Source organism: Macrotis lagotis, chromosome 1 (genome assembly GCF_037893015.1).
Source record: "Macrotis lagotis isolate mMagLag1 chromosome 1, bilby.v1.9.chrom.fasta, whole genome shotgun sequence".
Lineage (NCBI taxonomy): Eukaryota > Metazoa > Chordata > Mammalia > Peramelemorphia > Peramelidae > Macrotis > Macrotis lagotis.
Window position 1 is genome coordinate 422,675,926 of NC_133658.1, and position 23,745 is coordinate 422,699,670.

Below are 23,745 nucleotides of genomic sequence, written 5' to 3' on the forward strand. Positions count from 1 at the left end.
GAGCTTATCAATTCCAATAATACAGGATTTTAAGAATTGGAAAATAATTTGTCTCCTTTATTTTTACAAAGAAAGATACAGGAGAATAAGTATTGGAGATGGAAATCTAACCTATATTCTCTAATACTCTTTCCACTAAATCCCACAATTTCCTTTATCAAAAATGTCATACTGCCCCTCAAAAAATGGAAGCAGATATATGTATTAATACATATATTACATATATATTACCTATTACATATACAAATATGCCTCGATAAAAAGCATATGTTAAGTAAAATTGGAAACATACAATTATAATATAGATACATATATAAAAGAACAGTAGAAGTATGGATAAGAACTAGATATAAAGTGATACAAAAAAATCCCAGAAAAGGAAGCTCCTTCTAGCTATGCAGGTCAACACTTTCTCTCCTCTCCCGCCAATAGTTTTACAGTTGTCTAGAACTCTGAAAGGTTAAATGACTTTCAGTGCCACAGCCATTGTGAGTCAGATCTCTTTGATTCTGAGACTAGCTCTCTAAGGAATATGATGTTGCCACTGTTAAAGAGGAAATAGTATGAACATAGTATAAATAGGTAGATAAAGACACAAACAGAGAGGTCCTCAGTTTATGTTCACTTGATCACTATAAAATCTTCAAAACTATTGCAAATGATAAATGTATTTTTAAAAAAAGAGAAATCTAATTCCCAAGAGTCTGTATAACATGGCTTAAATTACATCATTGAGCATGCAGTCAATATTTTTCTTACCATGTATACCAACTAAAAATAGGGCCTAATTTAAATCAATGTCCTTGTCTATATCTATCCATCTTCATGAACTGCTACATAATAATAGTCTAATTTTCTCATAATGAAGTATATGCCTACCTATGTCCTTATTTTTAAAAAATGATTATATTCTATAGGTAATTTGAGGAACATAAAATCTGCCTCTCTCTTGCTGTTATCTCAAAGATTGTAAGAAGACATAATCAAGAATGCTGGATTAAGTCTAATCTCTTTTGGATCCCCCTCCAGGGGGCAAGTAATTTGCCCAGGGGTCTTTATGTATTTTACATAGATAGTCATTGCAAATTGAACCTATTTAAGAGAGGTAAAGGGAAGTTGGAATTGAGGAGACAAAAAAGGTCTTATTTAACATTAATTCAACTTTAGGAAAGGAAAAAATATTAAAGAAAGCATTCAATTGTTACTTAGTCATCAATATCTTAATATCTATCTCTACTCTCAGAAAAATATTTCTACCTTTTTAGAGTTGATTTGTTCAATACATCAAGGGATCATGAATATCTTCTATTGGTATAGAGAACACCCTATTCATGACTTTTGATCCTGCAAAATTGTTACTCTTCTTCTCCCATAGATTCTCCACAGGGAGGTATCTAATCTACCCAATGTGCTTGAGACTATTTTTTTCTTTACATTTTGTGGGTACTAGTGCAGCACTTGGGTTGTCCATCTGTTATCCTTCCCTCTCTCTATCTGCATGGCCCCCTCTTTTTGTGATCATACATTTCTGGAATGATATCCTTCTGCCACTTCTTGTTCATAGGTCATCACTGGAAATATGTTACAATCTATTTATACTTACCATACAGCTCTCCATGGACTTTTGGGTGTCCTCCAATTTAGCTTCTTTGAAAATTATGGTATTCCAAGATTCAGAACCATATGGTATTATGGGGAGTATAATTGTGTTGGAAACATGCATTTTAATAGTGGGGAGTACTTTAGATCATTCAAAATACAGTACTGTTCAATTTTCCAAATGCAGTTCAGCTCTGCTATTCTATCTTCCAATTCAAAGCCTAATTCATTGTTCATCTGCAGTACCTGCTTAGATAGTTGTACTAACACTAAACACTTAATGGAATATTAAAATATGAAAATTGTTTAACATATATTATCTCATTTGATTCCCACAGAAATTCTAATCCTTTAGAGATTATTATATCCATTTTGCAGATGAAGAAAACAGAAACTGAGATGGTTTAAGTGATTTTTCCATGTTCATACAGCTGACTACTATGGGAAAGGAGATTTTGAGTCCAGGTTTGTTGTGACTTCAACTATAATATTCTTACCATTGTATCAAGCTCTCATCAGTTAATATAAAACTATTAATCCAATAAATTGCCTTCCAACTCTGTTTCATTGCCTGGACAATCTCTCTTCATAAATTATGACTTTCATTGAAAAGGTTTTATAATGTTCTGGGGTTTGATATAGTTAAGACAATATCATCTACAAACAGAAGCACATAGAAGATCTCACCTTCTATAAGGAAACTTTCTTTCATATAGTCCCTGTATAGGACATCCTACATAAGCAGTCAACACAGTTTAGTGAGTAGGTATACTGATGTGTTATGCCTCACTTGATGTAAATAATCAACACTGAAGGGTAATGAACAGATTTGTCTTTATCTCTGCTTGTATTAATAAAGAAATTGTATGTGATCAAGACATGGATAATAGCCTATTAGAAAAAACCTTTTAAGGATGAATCAATTCTACACCCTGAAAAAGAAAATGTTTGTTCTTATTTTTGTTTTCCTTTTTGTGAACAATGAACAAATATCAAAGAGGGATACAGATTCTCTAGGATATTGCATTTTCTAGGCAATTCAGTTGCATGAATTGGAAGATGGGATGTATTGTAGAAAACTTCACTAATTCTGCAAATCTCTTTAACATAACCTTAATACATTTGTATTATGATCCTTAAGGTATGTGAGATACTTAAAACATGTGTAGCTCTTTCACATGCAGATATTATTTTAAAAGAAAAGATAGGCATCACAAAAACCAATGTCTTTAAACATTTTTATTAATGCTATGTTCCTGTTTTTCCAGTCTTGATTTATCTTTTTTTCCTGACACTATATTCATTTATAATTCTCTTGATTTACATATCACTTTTCCTAACTTGAGTGTCATTTTGATGCTATAAGAACTGAAATATAAGAGTTCAGATAGTAATTCCACTAATTAAAAATTAAAAAATAGATTATTACAGGTAATCTGGCAAATGCATACCCTTTAATTTTTTTCATTGAATTGTTGCTACCTTGCAAATTTCATTGAAAGTTGCTCTTAGGATAATGTAATTTACTTGTGTCCATAACAAGCTTTACATAGACCTGTTTTCATCTTTATTATGGTTTCCTGTGATATTCTATAAGACAAGTTATTTAAAATCTTTAACCAGACTCCTCCTTAAAAAATGAGTTTGCATTGAAGCATATAAATACAGAAATTCTGAAGATTAAATGAAAAGAGACATCAAAAGAAATATGCAGCTAATGGAAGGCTGATTCATAGATTTTTCTTGGGGAGAAAAATGAAAAAACAAACATAGGTAGCATTATTTTCATTTTTGCATCTATACACTTACCATATCCTGACACCTAGTAGCCATTTAATAGAAGTTTGTTGAATTTAATTGAATCGAAAATGGAAAAGGAATAATTTCCTTTGGCTACCATCTCTGTTTTCTTGACAAAAAAGCTCAAGCATTTGCCAACTAAGGTTATTTCTGGAGGTCTCCTTTTTTATTTTATGTCACTTAATTTTTTTGTAGGACATGATAATTAAAAAGGTCAACATCTACTTTTTGTAATTTTCAATTTTTCAGTAAAAACATCTTATTAAAATAGTTGTAATTATCTGTATCATCTCATATCTGCCTTTTATTTTATTCTGATGGGGTTTTTTTTCATAAAACCACAAGATCTAAGCTGGAAATGGCCTCAAACATTACTTAATTCAATTTATATTTCCATTTCCTCTGCCTTCACTTGGATTATTTTTAAGAATGGTCTGACTATTCAATAAGCAGATGAATCTGATATGATCCTCACACAGATAATTAATTATTTTGCTGTCTATTAAAAGCTCTTGCATAAAAATATTGCCTCTGAAGTTAAATACCTATGCTTAAATTCTGACTCTAATACTTACTACCTGGTTGACAATGGGCAAATTCTATGCCTCAGTTTTCATGTTAACATGAAAATAGGACCTCAACTGTCCCTTATTTATGGAATTTCTGTTGTCCTTCCAACTCTACATCTATAAAGTCCTGTAAAGTAAATTCAATTTCATTTTGAATGCTTCATGGAGTTTGTCATACCCAACATATCATTTCTGACATTTTGATGAAGTTTCTGAGTAATCTGCAGTTTTTTTCATTTCTTAAATTTCAATCATCTCTTTAGCATCACTTCCATCACTTCTATTATGCATAGTGCCTGTCATATGGTAAATAATTAATAAAAGATTAATTTATCCATCTTTTTAATCTATCTATATTCACATATCATCAAAGTCATCAAGTATCAAATTTTAGAATGATTGATTTATTAGACTTGTTAAATATTAAGAATAGAATTCCTTTAATTTTCTCCCACTGAAATAGATGGCATAATTTCTTTCTAGTTTACAATATTTTAATAAAATTATTCCTTTTCCATATTCTATTCAATTAAATTCAAACAACTTTTATAAATGGTAAATGAGTGTCAGGATATGGTAAATGTAAAGGTGCAAAATGAAAACAATGCTACCTATATTTGTTTGCTTGTTTTTTTCATTTTTCTCCCCAAGAAAAATCTGTGAATGAACCTACCATTTAGCTACATATTTCTTTTATTGTCTCTTTTCATTTATCTCCAGAATGTCTATATTGATATGCTTCAATATTTTTCAATAGTAAATTGATGTTGATCTTGGAATAAAAAGTTCATACTTAGAATATCTATAATGAAGATAATTTCTTTAGATGGTCACATTATTCTGCCTTTCCTAACATCCTCTTTCTATTCACTGTCACTATGCCCCTTTCATTCTAGAAGCAAAAGACAATGTAGTCAGAATCAGGAGACTCTTATTTTTAAATTTGGTCGAGGTATTCTGTAGATTTTTTTTATCTAAAGTGATTCATCAATTAATAGCCAGATTCCTAGGGCTATCAAGAGATTCCTCTTGATATCTTAGTCCTTTTTTGTGAAATAAAAGTCTGTATCCAGATAAATAGATGTGACAATGAAAAAAATGATATGATTATATCACACACGGGATAAAAGACTTAAATTCTTGTCTCCAAATGTTTTCCCATTGGATTTAATATATTTTTACACTAATTTCATTGTACCAGTTGTTCAGCCACCATTTGTTTTGTGCAGAGAAGAGTAAAATTCATGAGATATTCCAACCATCCACTCTCATTCTATTTTTATATAATATTCTAGTGACTACCAATTACTCTACTTCTTCCTCATTTCTTCTGTATGTCATGCCTTTTCCCATCCTAGTTACCCTTCTAAAAAACAAAAAAATGACCACTCCATAGATTTTACATTTATCTTTCTTCTCTCTCTCCCCCTTAAAAAAACAGCAAGATTTTGAAGAAAAAATTTTTCCCTTATTTCTGCTAGAATGTAAGCACATGATAATTATTCTGCTCCTTTCAGATACCTAAATGCTTTACCTTTCTAGGTCTCTGTTGTTTTCTCTGTTTGAAACACAAAGATTCTATCTTTCTATCTAGTTATGGTCTTTTCATCAACAATAGTTGTCAGTTATCTATCTCTCCTCTCTCTCTCTTTCTCTTCCTCTCTCTCTCTCTCTCTCTCTCTCTCTCTTTAAATCAAATACCTACCTACCATGACTCCCCATTTCCTTATCTCTGGTACAATAACTCTCAGTTTTGAAGGATACATTATTCAAATTATTCTTTTTTGTAAGTTTTTTTTAAAAAAAAATAATATTCCAAGATTTCCACTCTTAAATTTAAGTGCATTATAGTCTTGTGTAATTCTTGCTGTGTTGCCTTTGTATTTGATTTCTTTCTTTCTGATGGCTTTCGATATGCTTTTTTCATTGATCTGGAAGCCCTAAATTTTGACTATGGCATTACTGTGTTTTCATTTTGATTTTTTTTTCCAATAGAAAACCAATGAGTTTATTATTTTTTTTTATTTTGATATCTAGTGCCAATCTAGATCTGAAGAGTTTTATGATCTCTTAAAATGCACTGTCCTTTTGCTTATTTGGTCATTTTTAAAGACTGATAATTTTTAAATTGTTTCTCCTATGGCAGTTTCCACAAGTTGTTATGGATATATTACATTTATTTTAAATAACTCATATATTACAGTTTTGGACTTTGTTTTAACATTTCCATGTATTTTTTTCATCCCTTAGATATCACCCAGTGTTCGTTTTAGATCCACCCAAAACTTGCATTTAGCTTCCTCAAATTAGATTGACTTAACCTACTGATATACATTTCAAACTAGACTTTTCTGGACACTACCTACTGCCTGTGAAGTCTATCTGGCAAAAGTCTTTATGCTCCTCTCTGATTTCTATATAATGTGGTAGATAACTACACCTTCTGTCCCTTTTCATAGTAGAATTCCTCAAAAACAAATGGTTCTAACATGTACTATATCTCAGAAGGGTCAGAGAAAATCAAAATGGTTTCAGGATTCCTGAAAGTTCTAAGTTAAAGTTATTTGTGACATTTCTCTGTCTAAAGTTTTAAGTGTCTTGGTATACAATTTCCAACTCCATTTTCTTGTGAAATGAATTATAGGAGGCTGGTTCTATGTCCAAAGACAGCTCAAATAAACCAAGATCAAGAACTTACTTTCTTTAGGTCATATTATGAAACCTAAGCTAACATCATCCTCATGTGTTTTAACTCTCTGAGAAAACAGAGGCATCTAGCCATCTTGTGCAGTCTTTGTTTGGAACTTCCACCTGATGCTTCTTTTATATGGATAATGCTTCCCTATTTTTCTGTATCACTGTTTCATCTGATACCCTTTTATATTGGGGGGAAGGTGGGGACTAGGCTATATGTTGGGCTCTCCTAACACCTTTTATATCTCTGTATTTACCAGAATTTGACATGGTACTTTTCCCAGGTCCAATTTTGGATAATTCCCTTAATCTTTCAAAGCACATATCTGAAAGCCCTTCATCATCATCATTTCTATGTTCCTGAAATCAACCAGTTTAATCTCCTTTCAATTTGTTACCTTGTTGAGATAACACAACCATTTAATTTCAATCTTGTTATAGATCCTTACCGGAAATTGTTCCTTTGTTAATAAAATGACTTAGCCAAAGATTACTACGTCCCCACTTTAAAGATGAGGAAACTGAACCTTAAAAAGATAAAGTGACTCTACTATTGTCATACAATTAGCATGTGGAAACAGCCATTGACTAAAATCCATGTCTGTTAAAGGCTATAATATTTCTGCTTCTCTAGTGTGGAGAAAAATAACTGACATTCATACTGTGGTTAATTTCATTTCCTCTTAAATAAAATGCATTCTTGTTTCACGGAAAACAAGGAATGTATCTACATCAATTATGCTGATCTCAGGAATGATGGGAAGATCTATACTTGAAATTGTGAGCATTCTACTCTGGATTTGCAATATATGTACCTTCCAAGCATAGGACACAGATGCATTGAGCATTTAAAGAAAAATTTTGAAGCTCAATGTTTCTGTGATTAATGCTTTATTGAATAGTGGGCAGTAGAAATGCTATCTACACTTCTAAGAAATCATTCAAATAGGGAACATTGTCCATTGCATAAAACTTCCATTTAGGACTTTTGTACATCTTAAGTGCCTTTGTGAGAAATTATAAGCCTAGGGAAAATGATAAAATGTAAAATTGATGGCTTCATGATGATTTAGTAATTTAGTTGCACTGGTGAAAGTAATAATGTCCACCTGTCAAAGTAAAAAATAAGGAAAACTGTAGAGAAAGATAGTAGAGCATCAGGAGAATATTTGACTGACTCAGCTTTTATAGGATACTATGGAAAAACTAACATTTGAAGATTTTAAATCCAGACCTGGAATAAATCTTGGAAATCTTAAGGTCAATCCCACCCTCCCTCTACAATATCTTTGGGAAAGTGGTCATTCTAAGCTTGATTCTTGAACCTTGAGCAATTAGAACTCACTGTTTTACAAGACAGTACAATCTGTGATCAGACAACTCTGACTGTGAGTAGGTTCTTTTATTATTATTATCACTTTCTTTAGAGGTCATGAGCAAGAAATACTATAGACAACAAAAGAAAACTAGTATCTCACTAGATTTTTATATTCCTTACTGACAGTAAATGAATGACTAAAAAACAGAGTATATTCTGAAATGACCACCAACAATGAACTTATATTTAAGGGATGCAGACACATGTTCAGAATCTGTAACTTCACTGCTAGTCACATGTATATGGAAAGAACAATCAATTCACCAGCTGGGATTGTCATAAGATTCCCAACCACTTTGCTGCTATATCACATTCTTCCTGAAGTATGAAGTGACATAGGAACCCATAGAGACTTGGAGAGTACATTGAAGGGTACATAGATGATTGGAGATTAAAGAGGGGAAAATAATCAGGCAATAAAAAACAAAACTGATGGATTTAGGAGTGATTAGATGAGCATTTGAAAGGGTCCATAGAAACACTAAAACACAGAATTTCTGAGCTGGGAGGGGGTCTATAAGAATACTAAATCTAATCCTTTCATTGTATGCATGATAAAATGGGTTCAGAGAGGTAGAAACCTTTTTTGCTAATGGACACATCAAAAGAGATCAGTATGAATCAGAAGAAGAAACAATGGATGGTGATTGAAGATTACTCTCTGTTGTGATTTTGTAAGACAATTGTTGAAAAACAGTAATGGGGTCAACTGCTTTACCAGGTACTATTCAGAATATGAGGAAGAATCTCCCCAGGCTGGTCAAATTTGATGAATGTTATTTATTTCTGGGTGATTCACACAAAGACAAATGATGTTGCCAATATTAATATAGTAAGCTTTGTGGAAGAGTATGAATTTTGGACAGAAAAGTAAAATACTTAAGGGCACAGGTTATATTCTTATCATTGTTACAGACTGAAATCCAGAATTTCAAAAAAGAAAAGAAAAAGTGTGAATTCAATAGTTAAGAGAATGGAATTTGGATTTGTGGCATTGGCTTAAAATATAGGAAAGATGGATTCAAATAATTTATAACAGAACATGGCAAAAATATATTGACCTAGAGTCTTACAAATCTAGGCAATATAAGACAGGCTTAAGGAGCACCACTAGAGACCTCCAAGTTGACATCAATTAATCAATGACTACTCATCAGATTTAGTAATTAAATCAGTTTTGCATCCAATGAACTATGTCATCCAGTTCACATCTATGCATTTTATTTCCAAAGATGGCATGAAAGATTCATATTATGTTTTGCTGTAATGTACTAATATTACTTCTTGAATGACCCTAACATACTTTATTAACTTTCTGAAAAAAATAAATTATTTAAATAATATTTCATTGACATTGTTAACTTCTCCCAATATCACTCTCCTCTCTCCCTCCCAGATATCTATGCAATATAATAATATTTTTAAAATACGTAAAGAACAAATTTTCATATCCCTTCAATACATTGAAAAATCTGGAAATGTGTGGTATGTACCAACTTTGCAGAGGGGTAGGAGTAAGTATATTTTTGTATCCTTTGTGGAAGTCATTCTTATTTTAACATTCACTTGGGACTTTTGTATGAATGTTCTTGCAATTTGCATTGTTACAATTGCTATTAATAATTTTTTATGACACTATCAATTCATGTAGATCATTCCATGAATATCATAGTCATCTTAGTTCATCATTCACTGGAGTTTATTCTCCATGATGCCACATTTTCTCTTAGTGTTTGGCATTTTTCTTTCTAAGTAACTACAAACTATTTTGTGTCCTATTTTTAGAAAGAATAAGTAAAATTCATTGAATTATCATTTGTAAATTCTTTCTCCTTTTATGAAAAATACATATTTCTTCCAGTTCAATAGCATGTCTGTCATTCTTCATGATCATTTCCAAGATAACTGGCAACTACTCATAATTACATAATCAATTAATTAACAAATATTTGTTGAGCTTTGCCTAAATTCCTGGAACCATCTTTACTCTCAAAAAGCTACAATTTTTCAGGGCAGTGGATAGAGCATCAGTCCTGGAGTCAGGGAGACCTGAGTTCAATTTTCAAACTCAGACAATTAATAATTACCTACCTGTGTGACCTTGGACAGGTCACTTTAACCCCATTGCCCTGCAAAAATGAAAAGCAAAAAAAAAAAGCTTACTTTTTTAAAATGAAAATAAATTACAGGCATCAGTTTTTTAATGTCATTCCTTCCTTTCTTCCTCAATTAAATTACTTATCTGTGTCTTATAATTTCCTGGACTCATAATGATTTTTCCTATAAAATATAATGCCATAAAATTCTATATTTTTAAAAAATCTGTTCTCCCCTAATCTAGGTTATCTTTCAGATTATATCCAATTTTCTTCTCTTGCACCATAATTTATGTGATGGAGCAGTCAATTGCCTTCAAGGATTGCATCACTTCCACTTCAGCTACTCATTTTATCTTGTTACTAAAAAATTAGGAATATAATAGTTCCCCTTATTTCCTCTATTTCCTGAGGATTGAAATTATTATTATGAAAATTCAGGAGCGGCTAGGTGGTGAAGTGGATAGAGCACCAGCCCTGGAGTCAGGAGTACCTGAGTTCAAATCTGGCCTCAGACACTTAATAATAACCTAGATGTGTGGCCTTGGGCAAGCCACTTAACCCCATTGCCTTGCAAAAACAAAAACCTAAAAAAAAAGAAAAGAAAATTCAATAATTTATTTTTGACAGAGCACTGGCAAATGTCTAGATTATTGAAGTCTCCCATCAACTACTATATCATATCTCTTTTCTATGCTTATGAGCATTTTTGCCCAAATTAAATTATTTTCTTCTGCTATTGTGGCATGTAATATATTACAGTAACAATCTGACTCTCTTTCAGATTCTTTTCTCCTTCACCCAAAGGCTCTCCATCATTTCCCACCTTCATTTTCAATTTTCGCAAAATTGTCCCAGGCTGTTTCACTGAAGGGATGAATAAATCCATCAAGGTTGATCATCACCCCCATATTGCTGTTAGGGTTTACAATGTTTTTCTGGTTCTGCTCATTTCACTCAGCACCATTTCATGCAAATCTTCCCAGACTTCCCTGAATTCCCATCCCTCCTGGTTTCTAATAGAGCAATAGTGTTCCATGACATACATATACCACAGTTTGTTAAATCATTCTCCAGTTGAAGGACATTCACTTAATTTCCAATGTTTTGCCACTACAAACAGGGCTGCTATAAATATCTTTGTACAAGTGATTTTTTACCCTTTTTCATAATCTCTTCAGGGTATAGACCCAGTTGTGTTATTGCTGGATCAAAGAGGATGCACATTTTTGTTGCCCTTTGGACATAATCCCAAATTGTTCTCCAGAAAGGTTGGATGAGTTCACAGGTCCACCAACAATGTATTAGTGTCCCAAATTTACCATATCCCTTTCAACATTGATCATTGTCCTTTCTGGTCATTCTGAGAGGTGTGAAGTGGTATATCAGAGATGCTTTAATTTGCACTTTTCTAATAAGTCTAATAAGCAATTTTTCATTTGACTATGGATTGCTTTGGTTTCCTTAGCTGTAAATTGCCTTTGCATATCCTTTGACCTTGTCAACTGGGGAATGGCTATTTTTTTTGAAAATTTGATTCAATTTTCTGTATATTTTAGAAATGAGTCTTTTGTCAGAAATACTAGCTTCAAAAATTGTTTCCCAATTTATTACATTTCTTTTGATCTTGGTTACAGTGGTTTTTTTTCTGTGCAAAAGCTTTTAATTTATTGTAGTCAAAATTATCTAGTTTGTTTTGAATGCTGTTCTCTATCTCTTCCTTGGTCATAAACTGTTTCCCTTTCCATAGATCTGACAGGTAAACTACTCCTTGATATTTGAGTTTGCTTATAATATTTTTATGTCTAAATCCTGTATCTGTTTGAATCTTATCTTGTATGAGGTGTTGGTCTAATTTCAGTTTCTTCCATACTAACTTCCAACTTTCTGAACAATTTTTATCGAAGGGAAAGTTTCTATCCCAATAGCTGGACTCTTTTGGGTTTATCAAATAGCATATATATATATATATATATATATATATATATATATATATATATATATATATATATTTATATACATATAAATATATATATATATATATGATCATTTCCAGCTATTGCACCTAGTCTATTCCACTGACCCATGACTATTTCTTAGCCAATACCAGACAGTTTTGAGGATTGCTGCTTTATATTATAATTTTAGATCTGGTAAGGCTAAGTCACCTTCTTTTGTACTTTTTCCCATTGAATCCCTGGAAATTCTTGACTTTTTATTTCTCCATATAAATTTACTTACAACTTTTTCTAACTCATTAAAGTCATTTTTTGGAATTTTTATTGGTAGGGCACTAAACAAGTAGTTTAGTTTTTGTAAAATTGTCATTTTTATTATATTAACTTGACCTATCCATGAACAGTTGATGTTTGCCCAGGTCTTTAAATCTGATCTTATTTGAGTGAGAAGAGTTTTGTAATTGTTTTCAAAAAGTTTTTGAGTCTGCCTTGGCAGGTAGACTCCCACATATTTTATTTTGTCTGAGGTTACTTTGAATGGGGTTTCTCTTTCTAGCTCTTTCTGCTGTATCTTTCTAGTCATATATAGAAATCTTAAGGATTTATGAGGGTTTATTTTATATCCTGCAACTTTGATAAAGTTGTTAATTATTTCTAGTAGTTTTTTAGATGACTTTTTGGGATTCTCTAGGTATACCATCATGTGATTTGCAAAGAGTGAGAGTTTTGTCTCTTCCTTCCCAAATCTAATTCCTTCAATTTCTTTTTCTTCTATTATTGCTAAATCTAACATTTCTAATACAATTTTAAATAGTAGTGGTGATAATGGGCATCCTTGCTTCATCCCTGATCTTATTGGGAATGTCTCAAGCCTATCCCTGTTGCATATAATGCTTGTTGATGGTTTCAGAAAGATACTGCTTATTATTCTCAGGAACAATCCATTTATTCCTATGCTCTCTAGTGTTTTTTAGTAGGAATGGGTGCTATATTTTTTCCAAAAGCTTTTTCAGCATCTATTGATACAATCATATAATTTCTGATAGGTTTGTTATTGATATATTAATATATTGATATAATTAATCATACTAACAGTTTTCCTAATATTGAACCAATCCTGCATTTCTGGTATAAATCCTACTTGATCATAATGTATTATCCTAGTGATAACTTGTAATTGTTTTGCTAAGATTTTATTTAAGATTTTTGCATCTATATTCATCAAGGAGATAGGTCTATAATTTTCTTTCTCTGTTTTAACTCTCAACAGGCAATATTCTGATCAATAAACCAAACATACAGTCATATGAAAAAAATGTTCCAAATCATTAGTGATTAGAGAAATATAAAATAAAACAACTCTGAGATACTACCTATCAGATTATCTGAAATGACAAAGAAAAGGGAAATGATCAATTTTGAAGAGAATGTGGGAAGACTGGGACACTAATGCATTCATTGCTGGTAGAGTTGTAAATTGTTTGGAGAGCAGTTTGGAACTCTGTCCAAAGGGCAATAAAACTGCAGAGCCTTTGATCCAGTGATACCTCTACTAAGTCTATATCCTAAAAAAAAATCATAAAAAAGGGGGGAAAGCCCTCATGTGCCAAAATATTTAAAGCAGTTCTTGTGATGGCAAAGAATGGGAAACTGAGGAAATGTCCAACAATTATGGAATAGCTGAACAAGTTATGGCATATGAATTCCATGGAACACTATTATTCTGTAAGAACTAATGAGCAGACAGACTTTGGAAAAATCTGGAAACACTTGTATGAACTGATGTTGGATGAAGTGAGTAGAATCAAAATGGTTGGTTCTTGGCCTTCATTATCAAAGAAGACCAAAATGACAACACTATGTTTGATGTGACTGGTTAGACCAAAATGAGCTCAGAATGCTCTACCACAGGTTGGGCACAAATAGTCCACATAAACACCTAGAGTATATATTCTAAACTTCAGATGTCATGCTTCCTTTGAATTGTTTCAATTTTGCCTTCCTTATAGAGTACAACACCGTCAATGATGAGGGCATGCCTTGCTGGGTGTCCTTTGCCAGTGTCTCCTATGCTGTACAATCAATTCTAAAGTTCTTCAATGAGACCATCAGGATGTCTTGGTATCGCTTCTTTTAACCCCCTTGGGAGCATTTGCCTTGTGTGAATTCTCTATAAAATACTTTGTTTTGGTAAGTGTACATCTGGCATTCTACCATGTCCATCCCATCATAGTAGCCCTCTCTGTAGTAATGTTGGAATGCTAAGCAGTTTTGCTCAAGAAGGGATCTCAGAATCTGGTATCTTCTCCTGCCAGGTGATCTTCAGAATCTTCCTAAGACAATTTAAATGGAAACAATTCAATTTCCTGACACGGCATTGGCAGACTGTCCAGGTTTCACAGGCATATAGAACTGAGGTTGACACTCACATTGCCAGAGTTAGCTCAGTTAATGGAAGGCTCAGAAAGAAAGTATGGGAGAAAAGACTACCAAACTGGGGGTCTACAGAGCCATTGTGCTGACTAGGAGAATATTGTATACATTAATAGCAACATTGTGAGTTGCTCAAATATGATGGATGCAGCTCCTCTCAGCAGTTAAGTGATAAAGGACAATCATGAAAGAACTGTTATGGAAAATCCATCCATATCTAGAGAAAGAACTACAGAGTTCAAATACAAAGCAAAGCATACCGTGTTCATTTTTTAAAAGTTATTTTTTACTTTTTCCCCTTTTTTCTAATGTAGAAATATGTTAAACACAATTATGCATGTCTAACCTATATCAGATTGCTTACTGCCATGGGGAGGGGGAAGGGAAGAGAGGGTGGCAGAAACATCATAAGCTTACAAAAGGATAAAGGTTGAAAATTATATTTTCATGTAATTGGGAAAAAATAAAGAAGGGAGGAAAAAATGTGATCTGCCATATTGAAAGTAATATTCAAGTCAATGAGATTACAGATTCATTTGTGAATTTAGGCATGCCCATTCAGAGCCATTTTCCAATTATGAGTTCTAATTCACCAAACTTAAATCTTACCCATTGTAAAGACATCATGGGTGAAGTACTAAGAAAAAAATATGTGCTAAAGGATCACAAGTCAGGTAATACACACACACACACACACACACACACACATAAACACAGACATACACACACATAGTTTGATGCTATAGATTTTATTTGCTTCTTTTTAAAATTGTTTCTAACTTGAAAACTACTGAGGGTCTTTAATGCTATTTTTTCTTTCTGTGTTATGGTTCTTGCACTTATATTAAGGTTAGTGACAGTTTGTGGAAGGTTTTAAATGACAAATAAAGAGGTTTACATTAATTCTAAAGTCAAAAGGAAAGCATTGGAATTTATTGTGGAAGATGGTAACATAATGAAAACTCTGATTTATGTAAATTTCTTTGTCAGAAGTGTGGAAGATGGATTGTAGTGAGTAGAGACTTGAGACAATGAGACAAGATCAGGACATAAACTAGAGTGGTTACTGTTAAAGTGGAAAGAAAGGGATAGATGTGGGAGAGATAAAAACGGAAAGATTCACACTTTCATGAATCAAAATATGAGGATATTTAATTTTGAGAAAGAGATTTAGAAGAAACATAACTGCTTCTTCCAAATATCTGAAGGATAAACATGAGGAATAATAGTATTATTCTTCCTGGAAAAGGAGAAAATATCAAGACTGATGAAAGGAAATTAGACAAAGACAGGTTTGAGTTCATATTAAGAAAGTACTTCTTAAAAGATGTCTAATAATGGAAGAGGTCAATGGAGGAGATAATGAGCTCCCTGTTGTAAAAGGGATCAAATAAATATTGGAAGAAGACATGTTGACAACATGGTAGATGAGTCATATATTGCAGGTAGGTTAGAAGACTTCCATGATTCCCTTTGAGACCCTGGGGTGAAACTGCTGAGAAAATGAACATTCTGATCTTCCAACAACACTGAGCACTGTTTACCAGTCTCTCCTTCAAGATACACTCTCTTCTCTATATTTCTGTTACACAACTTTACCAGTGGCAAAACTGATTCACTAAATTATTCTCAGTCTTCTTTGCCAACTTTCACAAGCCCTCTCTGTGGTGGTACAATATTACTCAGTTTTAGGCCCTCTTTTCTTTCTCTCTCTATTCTTTCAGTTAATGATCTCATTATTTTCTAAAAGTTTATTATATTTATGCATATAACTTACTGTTTTATCCTATCAACATCTATTTTTCATACTTCCTTGTTTTGGTTAAGAATACCACCAGTCTGCTAGTCACCAAAGTTCACAACCTAATTATTACTTTCTGCAAAATAAGCTGAAGGAAAAAATCACTTTTAATGCCTCAGTCCCCCATATGCAATACATTTTCAAATCTTGCTGTTTTTAACAGCAGTATTTATTGAATTCCTTATCACTACTCACCAACCATCACCTAATTTCAGGTCTTTATGAATTCTTTGCTAAAGTATTACAATAGTTACACAGTTGGTCTCCCTATCTCAGTTCTTCACCTACTCCAATTTGCCTTCCTTACTGCTTCCAAAGTGATATTCCTTAAAAATGGATATGACCATATCACTCCTAAATTCAACAAATTCCCTTGGTTACCTATTGTTTGTAGGATTAACTATGAATTCCTCTGTTTGACTTTTAAAACTTTTGTTCCAATTACAGGGAAAGATAGTTTTCAACATTCATTTTAATAAGATTTTGAATTTCAAATTTTCCCTCCCTTACTCTCTCCTTTCCCTCTTCTATCTCCAAAACAGCAAGGAATGTGATATAGGTTATACATGGACAATCATGTTAAATGTATTTCCATATTAGTCATGCTGTGAAAGAAAAATTGGAACAAAAGGGAAAAACCACAAGAAAGAAAAAGCAAAAAGTGAAAATACCATGCTTTAAACTGTATTGAGATTTCATGCTTCTTTCTCTGGATGTGGATAGCATTTTCCATCATGAATCTTTTGGAATTGACTTAAGTCATTGCTAAGAAAAGCTAATTCTATCATAGTTGATCATTCCACAATGTTGCTGTCACTGTGTGCAATATTCTGACTCTTCTCACTTCACTTAACATCAGTTCATGTAAGTATTTCCAGGTTTTTATGAAACCTTATTATTTATTATTTTTTTATACAACAGTATTCCATTACATTAAAATACTACTTCTTATTTAGCCATTCCCCAATTGATGGGCATCCCTTCAATTCTATTTTTTTTTTTGCTACCATAAATAGAGATGCTGTAAATATTTTATACTTGTGAATCCTTTTCCCTTTTTAATGATCTATTTTGGCTATAGATTTGATAGTGCTGTTTCTGGATCAAAGCATATGCACAGTTTTATAGCTCGTGGATAAGATGGGAGCTGTTAATCTACACCTAGTTTTTGCCATGCTATTTTCCCTTTTCCCCAGCAGTTTTGGTCAAATAATGAGTTCTCATCCCATGAGCTGAACATTTTGTGAATATCAAAAGTAGATTACTGTCTTGTGAATCTAACTTATTCCATTGATCAACCACACTATTTATTACTCATTATCAATAGTTTTGATGATTGCTGCTGTTATAGTATTATTAGATCTTATATGGCTAGGTCACTTTCCTTTCCATTTCTTTTTGTCATTAATTCCTTGATATTCTTGTCCTTTTATTCTTCCAGATGAATTAATATAATGTTTTCTAGATCTATAACATAATTTTAATAGTATGATTGATATGGCACTAAATAAATTAATTTACATAAACTTTTATTTTTTATATTAACAGCCTGCCCATGAGCAATTGAAATTTTTCTAGTTGTTAAGATCTAACTTTATTTGTATGAAAAGTGTTTTGTACTTGTGTTCATTTAGTTCCTGGCTTTGCCTTTGCAAGAAGAAACCAAAATATTTTATATTATCTATTGTAATTTTATATATAATTTCTTTTTCTAACTCTTGCTGCTGGACTTTGCTGGTAATATTTAGAAATGTTGATGATTTATATGGGTTTACTTTAGATCCTGCAACTTCGCTAAAGCTGTCAATTGTTTCAAATAGTTTTTTAGCTGATTCTCAGGATTCTCTGAGTATAATATGTCATCTCCAAGCAGTGATAATTTTGTTTCCTTGTTGCATATTCCAATTCCTTCAATTTCTTTTTCTTCTCTTATTGTTAATAAGTATTCTAGTACAATATTGAAAAATAGTGGGGATAGTGGGCATAATTGCTTCATCCCTAATCTTACTGAGAAAGCTTCTACCTTATCCCCTTTACATATAATGCTTCCTGATGATTTGAGATACATACTACTTATTTTAAGAAAAACTACATTTATTCCTATGCTCTCTAGTGATTTTAATAAGAATTTGGTACTGTGTTTTGTCAAAAACTTTTCTTGTATCTGTTGAGAGAAACATAATTTTATTAGTTTTGTTACTGATAAGAATAATTATGCTAATAGTCTTGCTGGTATAAATCCAAACTAATCCCAGCATATGATTCTTGTGATAAATTACTATAATATCTTTAATAGTTTTTTTAATTTTTGCCTCAACATTCATTTAAGAAAATTGATCTAAAATTTTCTTTCTCAGTTTTGGTTCTTTCTGGTTTCAGTATCAGCATCATATTTGTGTCATTAAAGAAATTTGATAGAATTCCACCTACCCTTCCAAATTATTTATATAGTATTGGAATTAATTATTTTTTAAATGCTTGGTAGAATTCACTTGGAAATTAATTGAGTACTGGAGATTTTTGCATGGGGGTTCATAGATGGTCTATTCAATTTCTTTTTCTAAAATGAGATTAATTATCATATTTCCTTTTCTGCTAATCTGGGCAATTTGTATTTTTGTAAATATTCATTCATCTCACTTAGATTGTTAGATCTATTGTCATACAGTTGGAAAAAATAGCTCCTAATTATTCCTTCAATTTCTTCTTCAATGGTGATGAATTCATCTTTTTTATCATTTTTGATACTGATAATTAGGTTTTCTTCTTTCTTTTTAAAATAAACCAAATGAATCCTTTTGCCTTCAATCAATGGTGGGCTTTACCCTGGGGTGAGGTCATTCCTCTCCCTATTGTCAGCTGAGCTGGTTCTTCTGCTCACACACCTGTGCCTTAGGCAGAAGTAGTCTGCTATTGTTTGTTCTAAGAAGAGGCCTCAGAGTCAATGGAGGGGTGGACTCAGAGTTCCTCAGTCCAGAGGAGCCCAGGGATGGTGTCTACAGCTCTCCTGCACCAGAACTCTCCCGCCAGCCCTGTTGGCAACTCCAGAGGGTAAGCATGCCTCTGCTCCCTAGTTGAGTCAAGCCCCCGCCATCTAGCCCCACTGCTGATCCAGCAGGTCTGGCTCTCAGGCCCTCAGATTCCCTGGCTCCAATTCAGCTGCTAATCTGGTTGATCAAGGGCTAATCCGCCCTCTGTGCCCAAACTCACCAGCCCAAATTCGTCCAATGCTGCCGAGGGAGACAAATCCTGAGGTAGGTGTTCTATCTCCTGGATTTTCTTTCTGGATTTTGTGGGTTGGATTTCTATTAAGAGGTTTGCTTCATATGATAGATGGGGAAAGATCAGGAGACTTTAGAACTGTGCCTGTTTTTATCCCAGTAGCAAGACTCTTTGTGTTTATCAAACAGGAGATAACTATAATCATGTTATTGCATCTAGCCTATTCCACTGGTCCACCACTCTATTTCTTAGCCAATATCACACAGTTTTCATGACTAATATTTTATAATATAATTTGAGATCTGGTAAAGCTCAGTTACCTTCTTTTGTACTTTTTTTCATTGAATCCCTGGAAATTCTTGACTTTTTGTTTCTCCACATGAATTTACTTACAATTTTTCTCACTTATTAAAGTAATTTTTTGGAATTTTTATTGATAGGGTACTAAACAAGTAGTTTAGTTTTGGTAGAATTGTAATTTTTATTTTATTAGCTTGACCTATCCATGGACAGTTGATGTTTGCCCAAGTTATTTAAATCTAATTTTATTTGTGTGAGAAGTGTTTTGTAATTGTTTTCAAAAAGTTTTTGAGTCTGCCTTGGCAGGTAGACTCCCAGGTATTTTATTTTGTCTGAGGTTACTTTGAATGGGGTTTCTCTTTCTAGCTCTTTCTGCTGTATCTTGCTAGTCATATATAGAAATCTTAAGGATTTATGAGGGTTTATTTTATATCCTGCAACTTTGATAAAGTTTTTGATTATTTCCAGTAGTTTTTTAGATGACTTTTTGGGATTCTCTAGGTATACCATCATGTCATCTGCAAAGAGTGAGAGTTTTGTCTCTTCCTTCCCAAATCTAATTCCTTCAATTTCTTTTTCTTCTATTATTGCTAAAGCTAACATTTCTAATACAATTTTAAATAGTAGTGGTGATAATGGGCATCCTTATTTCACCCCTGCTCCTATTGGGAATGCCTTTAGCCTATCCCCATTGCATATAATGTTTATTAATGATTTCATATAGATACTGCTTATTATTGTAAGGATCAATCCATACACTCTCTACTGTTTTTGTAGGAATGGGTGCTGTATCTTGTCAAAACTTTTTCTGCATCTATTGATACAATCATATAATTTCTGATAGGTTTGTTATTGATATAATTAATTATACTAACAGTTTTCCTAATATTGAACCAAGCTTGCATTCTGGGGATAAAACCTACTTGATCATAATGTTTTATCCTTGTGATAACTTCTTGTAATCATTTTGCTAAGATTTCATTTAAGATTATTGCATCTATATTCATCAAGGAGATAAGTTTGCAATTTTCTTTCTCTGTTTTGACTCTTCCTGGTTTACATTTCAGCACCATATTGGTGTCATAGAAAGAATTAGTCAGAGTTCCATCTTTACCTATTTTTCCAAAGAGTTTATAAAGAATTGGAACCATTTGTTCCTTAAATGTTCGATAGAATTCACTTGTGAATCCATCTGACCCTGGAGGTATTTTTATTAGAGAGATCAATAATGGCTTGTTGAATTGCTTTTTCTGAGATAGGGTTATTTAGGTTTTTAATTTCCTCTTCATTTAATCTGGGCAATTTATGTTTTCATAAATATTCCTCCATTTCACTTAGATTGTCAAATTTATTGGCATATAGTTGGACAAAATAATTATGAAGTATTACTTTAATTTCCTCCTCATTGGTGGTGAGTACACCTTTTGCATTTATGATACTAACAATTTGGTTTTCTCCTTTTTTAAAAAAAGAGGTTTATCAATTTTATTGTTTTTTCCTAAAATCAGCTCAGTTTTATTTATTAGTTCAATAGTTTTCTTGCTTTCAATTTCTCCTTTAACTTTTAGAATTTCTAATTTGATATTTAATTGGGAGGTTTTAATTTATTATTTTTCTAATTTTTTAGTTGCATATTTAATTCATTGATTTCCTCTTTCTCTAATTTATTCATGTAAACATTTAAAGATAAAATATATCCCCTGAAAGTAACCTTGAGTACATCCTATAGGTTTTGGTATGTTGTTTCATAATTGTCATTATCTAGGATGAAATATCTAATTCTTTCTGTAATTTGTTGCTTGATCCATTCATTCATTAAAATGAGGTTATTTAGTTTCCATTTGGTTCTGGGTCTGTATCTTCCTGGTCCAATATTGCATATGATTTTTATTGCATTATGAACTGAGAAAGATGTGTTCACTATTTCTGCCTTTCTACAATTGATCATTAGGTTTTTATGCCCTAGTACATGGTCAGTTTTTGTGTAAGTGCCATGTACTTCAGGGGGAAAAAAAGTATATTCCTTTTTAGCCCCATTCGCTTTCCTCCATAAATTTATCATATCTAGGTTTTCTAACAATCTATTTACCTCCTCAACTTCCTTCTTGTTTATTTTATAAGATTTATCTAAATCTGAAAGCAGGAGGTTGAGTTCTCCCACTAGTAGAGTTTACTGTCTGTGTCTTCCTGTAACTCTTTCAACTTCTCTTCTAAGAATTTGGATGCTATCCTATTGGGTGCACACATATTTAGCATTGAAATTACTTTATTATCTATGGTACCTTTTAGGAAGGTATAGTTTCCTTCCTTATCTCTTTTAATGATATCTGTTTTTATAGCTGCCTTGTCTGAGATAATGATTGCTATCCCTGCTTTTTTCACTTCAGCTGAAGCAAAAAAATATTTTGTACCAACCTTTTAACTTTACTCTATTTGTATCTCTCTCTGCTTCAAATGAGTTTCATGTAAACAGCATATTGTAGGATTCTGGTTTTTAATCTGCTCTGGTATTCACTTACATTTTAAGGGATAGTTCATCCCATTCACATTCAAAGTTATGATTACTAACTCTTTATTGCCCTCCATGCTATCTTCCCTGTTTGTATTTTTTCCCCTTTTTCCCCTTTATCCTCTTTTCCCTGGTGTTCTGTTTCTGAATACCACCACCTTCAGTGTGTTTGCTCTTTTATATCAGTCCCCCTCCCTTTCTTTCCCATTTCCTTTTTCCCCTTCTTCCTTACCTTCCTTCCTTCTGTTAGTTCCCCTTTTTTCTCCCACTCCCCTTCCCTCCTCCCCTTTTCCCCTTTCAATACTTGAAAGGTAAGATAATTTCTTAACTGAGTGTGTGTAAGTTAACTTTAAGCCAATTCTGATGAGATGAAGATTCTGGTGGTTCTCACCACCTCCTTTTTTCCCCTTCTATTAGAACAGGTATTTTGTACCTCTTAATGTAATGAGATTTACTCCATTCAATCTCCTCCATCCTTCCATCTCCTTACTGTCCCCCCTTTTAAGGAAGTATTATTTTTAAGTCATTCTCTGAGTCACAGAAAAGTTATGAGTGTCCAAGACTTCTGGTTAAATATATTATCTCTTATAGAGTTACAATTATTGACAGTTATTAGAGTCTTTCTTCTAAGAAGGGATTTAGCCAGTTTCATCTTATTGGGTAACAATCTCATAGATAAGTCATAAGTGACCATCACTTCTGTCTAAGTATATTCTGTCTAATAGAGTTACAGTTTTCAAGAGTTTCTCCCAAGTGGGTATATAGCCAGTTTCATCTTATTGGATTGTAATTTTTTTTCTTACTCTCCCCCCCTTTTATTTTTTACCTTTTCATGTGTCTCTTGAACCTCCTGTTTGATGTCTAGATTTTATATTTAGCTCTGGCCTTTTCATCAGGAAATATTGGAAGTCTCCTACTTCATTAAATGTCCATCTTTTCTCCTGGAAAAGAAAGCTCAGCTTTGCTGGGTAGTATATGCTTGGCTACATTCTAAGGTCCCTTGCTTTTTGAAATATTTCATTCCATGCCCTTTGATCCCTTAATGTTGTTGATGCAGCCAGGTCCTGCGTAATCCTTACTGTGGCTTCTCGGTATTTAAATTGTTTTTTTCTGGCTGCTTGCAGGATTTTCTCTTTTATCTGATAGTTCTAGAATTTGACCACAAAATTCATTTTAGGATCTCTTTCTGGAGGGGATCGATGTATTCTTTCAATAACTATTTTGCCTTCTGGTTCCATGATATTAGGGAAATTTTCCATCACTAAATCCTGTAATAATAAGTCCAGGCTTTTTTTCTCTTCAGTGTTTTCAGGAAGGCCTATACTTCTCAGGTTGTCCCTTTTTGATCTATTCTCAAGGTCAGTGGTTTTGCTGATGATGTATTTT